We start from the raw sequence: 12,282 nt of genomic DNA, 5'->3' as shown, positions 1-12,282 counted from the left end.
AGTAAAGCCGCGAAATCAAGGCCCCGCCCTCACTCTCGCTGAATCAATCGCAAGCACACGCCCCTGCACTTTTGACTTTTGACTTATGATGGTGTGAAATAATTAATTATAGAAATGTAGATATTAAATTTAAAGCTCCAATCTCCTCAGTCCTCTGAAGATCCCAGAAAAGAAGTCAGTTGGTGCTTCAGTGACTACTTCGCTCAGGGAACCTGTCAATCACAGCTGTCAATCATGATGTCACAGCACCATTTTTATAGCATCAAATAACTAAAAACAAACTTATTTTGAAAACAAACACTTGAAATTACATCAACGTGATAGAAACTACAGTAAATGACAGAAACTATCTTTGGAAAAAAGATATGTGAAGTGTAATTGAATTGTTTAGTTGGTCTCACGTTCCGTTGAATAACATGGGGAGGCGGGGTTTATGACCTACACTAGGACTAGTCACCGGGGGGTGATTGAGACGTTTTGGCTTCACTTTTGAGGGCTTGTGCGGCACACTTGGTTTGGAATCACATGACCAGCCGAATACTACTTGCCTAATCTCAGTAACCATCCTGTTAGTTGACACTGTCACTCATTGATTCAAGACTGTGAATTTCTACAATGGCAACTAAAACTGATAACTATTGATTATAAATGATGCTGCATCCAAGACACTAGGTGTCAGTGTAAGTCCAAGGTGACACAAAGACAAAAGTTACTGAATGCACATTTATACTATAATATTTTAACAATAACCCAAGCAAAGCCAAATCCTGATGGTGGATCAAATGCACTTTTTGTCAACAATAAACAAAAGAAAAAAAAAAAGAAAAACACAAAAGTAACTTAGGCTAATATGTCTGTTGTAGTTTATTGTTGTTGTTGTTTACCCAAAATCTTAAGCTATCATTTGCACATATTTAGGATATCATAACACTTGTTCCACTATAGATATTCAACAAAGAATGAAAAAGTGATCCAACCAACCCGGTCTCCCTTAATCTGTATCATAGTAAAGTGTTATAATCAGATAGCAATACTATGGTACTTTGTATCTAGGCAACCAGATTCCTTTATATTTCATAACCAGGATGATAGAGGCATTTTTGTTGTTTCCTATTTTAGACCTGCCATTGTCTTAAGAATACCATTCCCCAAAGAATACCATAACATTGCCATATTTTCATTTTAATACATGTGCAATGGTAATATTAGGGTATTCTTTGAAACTGAAAATGAAAACGGTTAACCTGATAGTCGAAGTACAATGTATTTTAATTCAATTTCATCCCTGTACCATGGTACAGCCACAATACTTTTTTGTAAGAGCTCTTAGTTAATAGTTTAAACATAATAGTTTACTCTTTTCCTTAAAATAGCAGCTTGAAATTAAGAACAGTATGTTGTTTGTATTGGGTTAGAAAATATACGACAAAAATCTAGTTTCATTATAATGTTATTTTATTATTTGTGTTTGTACATAATACGCTTTTACACCAATTGACATTTAAAATGTTTCTTTGCTTATGAATATTAAAATAGGCAAAAATGTTTGCTTTATATGCAACTTGTATCCATAACAGTTATTTAGAGGGATTTGAAGTACGTCTCAATAGGCTGGTAGGGAGCAGATCAATACTCTCAAATTTATCCTACCCAAAAGGCCTCCGTTGGACAAACTCTCCATCAAATGCCGACAAGATCAAGTGGATGAATCTGGGTCAATAGGATTACAACTCAAACCCCAATAACACATATAATCAAACACCTACAAACAGAGGACAAACACACAGCTTTAAAAATACCTTAAACACATGCCATCCTCCTTGTATTTACAGTAATGATTCAAGACAGTTTGCCATTCCAAGATGTCCTAAGGTCCAAACGACCTTACACTGTAGTGAAGAGATTAAGGGAATGCAAATTAGCCAGTATTGTACGTTGATAACACGACACCTGTGGAAAAAGACTAAGTGACTACAAAAACACAACAACTTGTATGTGTTAGAGAAAAAAACCCTGCTGTTCGCTAGTGTACTTATAAAGTATTCATGAAGGTCTCCATGACAGCTTTAGGATGAACCAGTGGTGTCATTTTATTCATTATATATATCCACATTTTAGCTTTTCTAAAACCTATTGAGGACTTCAGCCCCCCCTAAAAGTCTGTGACTATGCAATCAGTGATCACCCATTATGAGCTTTAGTTTGTAGCACGAGACCACTTTGATTACTTTTCATGCCTGTAAAAACTATAACACAAGCCATTAGCATTCAAATGTGGGCTATGAAGGAGCTGATCATTGGTTTGACCCACTGAACGAATACCCCCTTCAATGAACCATTCAGTCATTTAAGTCTGAGTGGAACGTATCAGTCATCTTGTTCATGAACAAGCGAGGATCAGGATCTGTTGACCAACTGAACGAGAGGAGGAGGCATGTCGTTATTTGTTGCCACCTACTGGTTAAGGGGTGTCTTGCCAAAATTGTCACTGAATGAAATGGTGAACAAATCTTTTTTTGGTGGATAAATTCAAAAGACTTGAGTCACGAGTTAATGACAGAGACAGAGAAACATTACCTGGAGTTAATTCTCTTTTCTAAATAAATGTGACATTTACTGTAGCATTGGGTTTTTGTGTTGTTTGTTATAACTTTAAACTATAGAAGTAGCAAAATGATTGCTTCATGTTAAAATGTTTGTTAGTGGAATACAAAAGGAATGATTAGGACAGATGAAACATGTTGCCAATAAATGTAAGTGCAGCGTAGTTCTAGCGGGAAGACTAGCAGCTGTACATCATCTCACCATTAGCTAGGTAACTCCTAGCCAATCACATGTAAGCCATTGCTTTATAAGTCTGCTTACAATCTATCACATTGCTGTTTCAGTGCGCAAACACGGCAACCTCCACCACCACCAGTTGAGTCCCGTACTGCACGGGGGTAGGCTCCTCGCCCCTGCAATCTATATTGTGAAGGGACGCAGAACTATTTTAGAAAATACATTTCCAGTCTTCTAATTCGTCACACGAGAGCCTCCATTTAACACTTTATTCCAAAGAGGTTTGAGTTAGCACATTGGTAAGTTAATCACATGAGTTACTCTCATATGCTGTACATAAAATTGTATACAAATACTGGGTGAAATAGTCAACTACCTAGCTATTTTATACTTTCGGTTTCTGTTTATAATTGGATGAAGTTTGGCTAAAAGAATGTATCTTAGAAGGTAGCATATTTTTCTGCCTACGATATCTGAACAGAGCCTAAATCTAAATCACTAAAGAAAACTCATGCTCCATTTCATCGTACCGTTGACCTTCATGCTAAAGACCCTTCTGACAACATACAGCCCCCTCTTTGGCTCACAGAATGATATTCAATTCCCTTGGAAGACTGGAGTGTGCTGCATTTCCAGGGCTGCAGGACAACCCAGCTACATTCTGTATTGATTTGATTCCGGGAGGGGAAAATGTGCTGAAGTGCACACAAACACCTGCTAGCATATCACAGGACATTGACAGAGGAGCCTCATCAAGAGACTGTTCCCTCTACATATGAAATCCAGCCGCAGTCAGCACAACCGCAGAAATGACTTGAAACCAACATTTGCATCGACATGCTTTTAGCAACTTGTGCATGGTGATTAGCATGCTGATTAGATTAAATGCAATGCTCTCCACTAATATTGGCACCCTTGGTAAATATGGAGCAAAGAAGGCTGTTAAAAATGTCTTTAATGTTTATTCTTTTGACCTTTCATTCAAAATATTCAGAAAAACCGGTCCTCTAATGGATATCAAACAATTGCAAATACAACACAAGTTTTATCAAAAAACTAATATTTTGTCAAATATATGGGCGGCACAATTATTGGGACCCTTTTTTCAAAACATTTTCAAACCTCCCTTAGCCAAGATAACACCTCTGAGTCTTCCTATAATGTCTAATGAGGTTGGAGAATACATAGCAAGGGATATGAGACCGTTCCTCCATACAGAATATCTCCAGATCCTTCAAATTCCAAGGTCCACACTGGTGGACTCTCCTCTTCAGTTCACCACACAGGTTTTCTATGGGGTTCAGGTCAGGGGACTACGATGGTCAAGGCAGAACCTTGATTTTGTGGTCAGTGAACCATTTATTGTGTTGATTTTTATGTTTATTTTGGATCATTGTCTTGCTGGAAGATCCAACCATGGCCCTTTTTAAGCTTTCTGGCTGAGGCAGTCAGGTTTTTATTTTTTATCAGTTGGTATATGATAGAGTCCATGATGCCATGTTTCCAAACAAGATGTCCAGGACCTCTTGCATAAAAACAGCCCCATAACGTTAAAGTTCCACCACCATATTTAGCCATGGGCATGAGGTACTTTTCCATATGGCTATCTCTCTGTTTGTGCCAAATCCATCTCTGGTGGTTGCTGCCAAAAAGCTCTATTTTAGTTTTATCTGACCGGAGAAACCGGTCCCATTTGAAGTTCCAGTCATTTCTGGAAAACTGAAGACGCACGAATTTGCTGATGGATGAGAGCAGAGGCTTTTTTCTTGAAACCCTCCCAAGCAACTTGTGGTTATGTAGGTGATGTCTGATTGTAGGTGATGTCTGATTGTAGTTTTGGAGACTTTCTGACCTCAAGATCCAACATTTCTGCAATTTTCCAGCTGTGATTCTTGGAGAATCTTTGGCTACTCGAACCATCCTCCTCACTGTGCGTGGAGACAATATAGACTCGCGTCCTCTTCCAGACTGATTCTTAAGATCACCAGTTTATTGGAACTTCTTAATTATTGCCCTGATAGTGGAAATAGGTATTTTCAATGCTTTAGCTATTTTCTTATAGCCACTTCCCATTTTGTGAAGCTCAACAACCTTTTTCTGCACATTAGAACTATATTCTTTAGTCTAACCCACTGTGATGGATGAATTTGGGAATGTGGCCTGTGTGTTACCTCATATTTAACATATAAGTCATGGCTGAGCAATTTCATGTTCTTAGTCACCCAAGTGAACAAAAATGTTTAAAATATTAATGGGAATATACTTCTGATGCATTTTACTCGTAAAAATGTCTAGGGGTGCCAATAATTTTGGCTAACATGTTTTTGAGAAAAATATTTAATTATGAGATTAATATTAAAAAAGTGCTTTCTCAGCAGATGAGCCTGTAAATGATTGTGATATCCATATCAGTACAATCAAAAGGTGTTGTATATGAGTTCATACAACAATTCTTATAATGTAGAATGCTGAATCATCCTTGTAAATTACAAGAGATCTGTCTTAAGCTATCAATTTGATGTTTCGAAGTGGATGCTGATGATATTTTTGGCACATAATCTAGAAAGCATTGCATTCTATTTAAACAATATTACACAAGCAAGTGGGATAAAATCACTTACTAACCTTATCTGTGTAAAGTTATTACAACTTTGTTGTCATGACGACACAGTGCTGATGAACCCTGTATTCTGGTAAATGCCGTAATGGCAGTAAATCCCAGATTTTAACACACTAATACCATGTAACACTGAAAAAAATAAAATAAATATATATATATATATATCCAAACAAAAACAAAAATCGAGGTTTTCAGTGAGGCACTTGCAATGGAAGTGAATGCGACCAATATTTGGAGTGTTTAAATGCAGAAATATGAAGCTTATATTTTATAAAAGCACTTACATCTATTCTTCAGCTAAAACTTGTGTTTTATTTGGGCTGTTAAGTTGTTTAAATGGTTGATTTTATGGTCATTTAAGGGTTTTAGGCAACAAAGTATATGACTTGCATATAACTTTACCCAGAAAAGTTAGCAAGTGATTTTATCACACTAAAATCATGGTACCACAAATATTGTTTTTGTCTTGTGGCTGTACTTTAAATGTTTACGAATTGGCCCCCATTCACTTATATTGTAAGTGCCTCACTGGAACCCAGAAATTTTTTTAAGAATAGTCCAAATGTATTCACACTGACCACCACCCCTGGGTCACGAGTTTGAATCCAGGGTGTGCTGAGTGACTCCACCAAATTGGCCCGGTTGCTTCAGAGGGTAGAGTCACATGGGGTAATCTCCTTGTGGTCATGATTAGTGGTTCTCGCTCTCAATGGGGCGTGTGATAAATTGTGCATGGATCACGGAGAGTAGCATGAGCCTCCACATGCTGGGAGTTTCCGTGGTGACGTGCACAACGAGCCACATGATAAGATACGTGGATTGACGGTCTCAGAAGCGGAGGCAACTGAGACTTGTCCTCCGCCACCTGGATTGAGGTGAGTAACCACGCCACCTCGAGGACCTACTAAGTAGTGGGAATTCCAAATTGGGAGAAAAATGGGATTAAAAAAAGATTGGTCCAAATATGTTTTGGATGTCATCAACTTTAAGCCACAAATGATGTTGATTAAGTTTAACTTGTATTGAATCTAGAATATTCCTTATATTTTAATGTAACTTTGTGGGACAATATAATAATTATACATACTGTACATGCATATCTAGACATGTTGTGGGCCTGATGATGGGTTAGATGCCGCTGAATACCTTGAGTCAAGGATTACATGTAATAACAGATTTTGGACTCCAAATATCTCCTGACATTTTGTTCAATGATTCTTAAACTTCAACTGTAATCACACTGGTATCTACTCTCTACTTTGGCTTTGGAGAACATGAAACCACCACTAAGTGAGTGGTGGTGGTGTAGTGGTCTAAAGCACATAACTGGTAATCTGGTACTCAGAAGGACGCTGGTTCCATCCCCACAGCCACCACCATTGTGTCCTTGAGCAAGGCACTTAACTCCAGGTTGCTCCGGGGGGATTGTCCCTGTAATAAGTGCACTGTAAGTCACTTTGGATAAAAGCGTCTGCCAAATGCATAAATGTAAATGATTTGTAACTGTTCTTGGATGGTTTAGTCTGGTTTGAGGCGAGTAAATTAAGTAAGCGGAGGACAGCGGTTACAGCTGGCTTTGTGAGTCAATGCCTCTTGCGTAATATGGCCCAAACCAGCGTCAGCATCTGACATCAAAGGACTCATCGCAAATCAGCTTGCAGCAATAAGGCTCTTATGAACAGGATTTTTTACCCCCAGAAAGAGAGAGAATGCAAAATAAATGTGTATCTCTTAGCTACTTGTTTATAGAGTATATCAACAAATTTATTAAATGATCTTTATGTGAAATTATGTGAAAAAAATGTATGGATCTGGATCTAAATTCTGATTGAAAAACATGCATTTCAAGCCAATGTCAATAGAGTGCAACAGTGCCCGCCCACTTTATCAGCCGTCTTGGTTCCTGAAGTATTTCCCATTTATTTGTTTCATAGAGACTTCATAAAATCCCCCTTCGATTTGAAGCAAATGTTTTAGAAAATCGGACAAAAAAAACAAAGGTACAAAAAGGCGTACTTACTATCTTTCATGAGGGAATAAACTACAATCCCATGAAGCATTGCAAATGACAATCAAATTAAATGTTAAACTATAAAGCTATTGATTCCAAGTTGTTGATGATAAGTATATAAACAATATATTTAAAGTAAATTGCTAAATATTCATGTACAGTATACGCAAATATATAAGTAGTTTAAGACAGCATTCAGAGTGCAACATGGGAGTGGGTGGTTACAGCAGAGCACCTTTTCCGCACATTGTTTGCTGTAATTCTCTGATTGGTGGATCTTTTCTCTTCAGGGTCATGGGTAGTGCAGTTCTTCATCAGAAATTCTGCTATCAAACACTATTTTTGTTAAAATGAAGTTGAACGAACACAGACTGAGGGAATATAACACTGATTAACAACCTCAGAGCTCAGAGTCTTTAAAGGTTTATAAGTGTGACAAAGTTCTTAGTTTTCATGACAAGGGTGGAAGCAGGAGACGGCGAGATCCAACTCAAAAGGGCTTTATTTCCCACAGCTTCACAGTCTATATATATATTCCACTTTTCAGTGGTCACACTCAAATGAATGCTTTTCAGCACAATACAAATTGCACTCTGGAACACTCTGCTCCATGCAGCTCTCTCTCTCTGCCTCACTGGCGTCTGGCTCGCTCTTAAAAGCCCATCTCCACTCTCACTGCATTGACAAACAGCTGTTAGAGACAATCACTGCCAGGCGATGATCCTTTCTGTTCTCATCTCCCGATCTCGCTCTCCATTCACAAACCTGCACTTAACCACGCCCCCACCACCACAATGAATGATCGCTAAAAATCAATTCCCTTATGGGGAAATTGAATAGGATGTTTACTTCTGGATCCAGACTGTTGTGCACTATAAACACACATTCTATGTTGTGCCAAGTTGTTTGGCAACCATAAACAGCCAACATGAACTAAATAAATGGCCAATTAAAAGGTACTCTAAGCAATTTTAGCAGTTCTACTTCCACGAGCCTGAAGAGGCGGTCACGCTAGGCTTTGAGCACGCAAAATGTTACCGTACAGCGATACAGACCAGGATATGATGTCACACAGAAGGACTTCTTTTGTAAGTAAATATTGCATCACATATAAAAATTAATATTATATTCAAAATGTTATAATATATTGTCTAATCACTTTCCTGCTATAAAAATGCACACAGCTTTAAAATACAGGTATGCATTCTTTGCATTGAGCCAAAAGGTCAACGTGAGACATTTCTATCTTCTATTGGTCATGCCTCCACTGCAAAAATAAACAATGTTTTCAAAACAGCTTTCTGAATACACCCCTCGTCTGCAGTTGTTCAGACAGTACGAATTCACGGTTCAGAGTTCACCAAGCTTAATCTTCGGTATGCAGCGTTCGCATGAGGTTGCATTTCCGGTCTCCTGTGTTTGGATGCATTTGAATGGGAGTGAATGGAGCTCAAAGTGTAGTGCCCCTTGAGCCGTTGGATTAGTCACGCCCCCTCTTTCCAAAAGCTTAGCTTTATTGAGACTGAAACTGAGCAGTAGCGGTTGTCAAAAACAACAGCAGCAAAATAGCGCCCTCAACTGCAACTGTTATGAACAACATGGCATAAAAGTGGCATTAGCCTCAATAGTTTGCTGCTGCTACAATACAATGAGAACATGCAAAATGATTGACAGGCAGAAAGCATCAGAAACCGTCGACCGCGTCGATGCATATTAAGCTGGGATAGAAGAAAGTATTTTAACACTGAAAAAGTTACATCCGTCTGATTTAACTATATTAACTGCCAGAAAATGTTATTATTTTGTCATAATTATCATTAAGAAGCTAAACTATTTCCTGTAAAGGCAGAGGACAATGTGGATCGCTGGACACTGAATAGAGCTGTTTCTGTCTGGATCCCTGACAGAAGAGATTTCAGACTCGTAAACCAAAGAGAGCAGATCCAATCCAGTCCAAGCACTTCACATACGTTGACTACGACCCAACATTGATATTTCACCCATTTTGGGAGGAATACTTACCCCTAAAATAAAAATACTTTCATTATTTACTCACCCTCATGTTGTTCAAACCTGTATGACTTTCATCTGTGGAACACAAAATTAAACATTACAATGATGAAGTTTCGCTAAAACGTCGCGTTAATATGGAGTGAGGTACTGTTTCTTTAAATACATTTACAAATATACTTAAGTTAAGAAGTTTTTACTTCTGGAACATTTGCACATATTTGTATTTTCGAGTAGGCTAATGCTTCAGAAACCACAAAAGTTCTATTAAAAAACGTGTTTTTATCTGGCACCAAATAGATACTCACGAACCAAAGTCATGTTGACTGAAGAGGTAAGCATTGCAACAATAGGCTACTTGAGGACTTATTCATTAGAGTCGAACATCATCAACAAAATCTAAGGAAGTTATAATCACAATTTATTACTTTAGGATAGATTTACCGCAACAAATTAAACAGGTTTTGTTTTAAAGGTGCAGTATGTAAAATTCAGAAACCCTTGTTATTGATGACACCTGTGGCCGTTAAGTGAACTGCAGCCAGATACCTGTTGCTCGTGCACACACTCCATAGTAAAATACAATGTTTGATGACTTCTGTTTCAATCTCTGTTCAAGATGACAAGCCAAACAAACTATGAGATGTAAGTTTCACATGTTTATTTGGGAAAAAAGTGGTATCAATGTTTATATCGATGTATTTAAAATAGCGGCAGACTTGCGCAAAAAGAGACACTTATGTTGGGATAAATTAATTATTTCTTTAATTATGTAAAAGTGACAGTAATGATTATATTGTTACTTATATGTTAAAATTAGTATTTGCTGAATACAAGTAACTTGTGCTTGGTTAAAATTGTGTATATTATTTTATTGAAAACGCTCCTTTGAAATCCATGTATCAAATATGATATAACAGGCTTTTGAAGTATATCTCTCAATCACCATTTCATTACATTCATGCCCACCCCAATAAACAATAACAGAGAAATTCTGACATATATACATATAAGATATACTTAATGTGTGAACTAATATTTCTGTGTATATTCATATAATGTGTATTGTTCTGTCATTATAAATATTTCATTATTTTACATTACAAGCTATTATGATGTCATCTCACCATAAGTTCCTGAGACCAGCTAAATGTTTTTTACAATTTCCCTTTTTTGAATATCAATATAGTGTTTGGTGCATAAAATACATATGAAAAATGTGTTTATTGAAAAATGATATTTTATTCAATTTGTATTTGATGTGCTGAATTGAACTGTGATACATTTCGATCCATATTTACAGACCAAGAAGAGGAAGTTGTCATGGCCAAACTCTCAAACATTTGAGATCTCTGAAAAGCCCAGAGAGTCCTCTGATAATACCCCAAAATGTACCACAGTAGCATGAATGGGATAAGAAAAACTTCAATAACAAATGTCTTACCCCAAAATGAATTGCTGGACCTCAGGAGGATAATGAACATTAAAGACTAATGTATCAAATATGATGTGTGGATGTGCAGGACTTTTATGTGTGTGTGTGTGTGTGTGTGTGTGTGTGATGAACCTCAACAAATTGCATCTGAAAAATTACCTTTCAATTATTTCTTTCAGAAAGACCTATTAGACACAAAGAAGTATTTGCATATTTATGTCGCTTACTTTTTGGAACAGCCATTTGCAACGGAGGCGTGCTTACCTTAAAATGCTGTTAGGTAGGAGGCTCTCTACAGTGTGGAACAAAGCAAACATATAATTTTTCTATAGTGTGTAATAGGCCAATGAATTCTGCATTGGTATAGAAAGTCCATTAAGGAGTGAATAAGGGGGCAGTCCTACTCAACCATTTTAAAGACGTGAGAGCCAGGCAACACAACGAACTACCATGGATTTCCACTGTAGAAATTGTTAGAGATTACTCATGTATTTAATGTGTTTTGACCTGTGGGGTCTTCATTGATTTGATAAAGCCACAGACACAGCACTGCAATGCAGGCGCTCTGCAGCAGCAGGTAATTACAGACACGGGAGAGGAAGTTTGGTCATTGGCAGAGGATTAGACTGCCTAAAAATTCTGAGAAAGAGAAATAGAGGAGTAGAAGGTGAAAAGGAAATGTGCTTTCATAACATCAGCTGTATTTAAGCAATCCAATAGATTCAGAAGAATTAATTATACCTCAAATCATGTGACTTGTCGAGGCGAGGTGTGCTTGCTATATAATCTATATTACTGATCAGACTTACGATTTACGCCTGGTAGACGATAAAACAGGTGAAAAAAATCCCAGACTTACATTGATGGAGGGACCTGAACCATATCTAGAGACCAGAATGTCATGCTTATTTTTTGACTTGTGGCAGTAAGCAACCTAATACTGTAGCAACCACCAAGAACACACTAGCAACCACAGAGCAACATGTTAAAAACAATTACGAACACAAAAGCAACCACACAGCAACATGCTAAAAACGACTAATCAGCATTCAAGCAACATGCTAAAAACCCACTAAGAACACCCTAGCAACCACATAAAAACAAGTCAAAAACAACAAGAACACACTAGCAGCCACATAAAAACAAGTTAAAAACAACAAAAACACACTAGCAGCCACATAAAAACAAGTTAAAAACAACAAGAACACCCTAGCAACTACATGGCAACATGCTAAAAGCCACAAAGAACACACTAAGCAACTGCAAAGCAATGTGTTACAAACCACCATGAACACCCTAGCAACCACATGGCAACATGCTAGCAACATGCTAAAAACCACTAAGAAACACCTTAGCAACCGCATAACAACATGATTTAAATCCACCAACAACATCCTAGAAATGGCATAGCAACATGCTAAAAAC

The sequence above is a fragment of the Xyrauchen texanus genome, chromosome 3 (genome assembly GCF_025860055.1).
Source record: "Xyrauchen texanus isolate HMW12.3.18 chromosome 3, RBS_HiC_50CHRs, whole genome shotgun sequence".
Lineage (NCBI taxonomy): Eukaryota > Metazoa > Chordata > Actinopteri > Cypriniformes > Catostomidae > Xyrauchen > Xyrauchen texanus.
The sequence above is the reverse complement of the archived record's forward strand: the minus strand, read 5'-3'. Positions refer to the sequence as shown.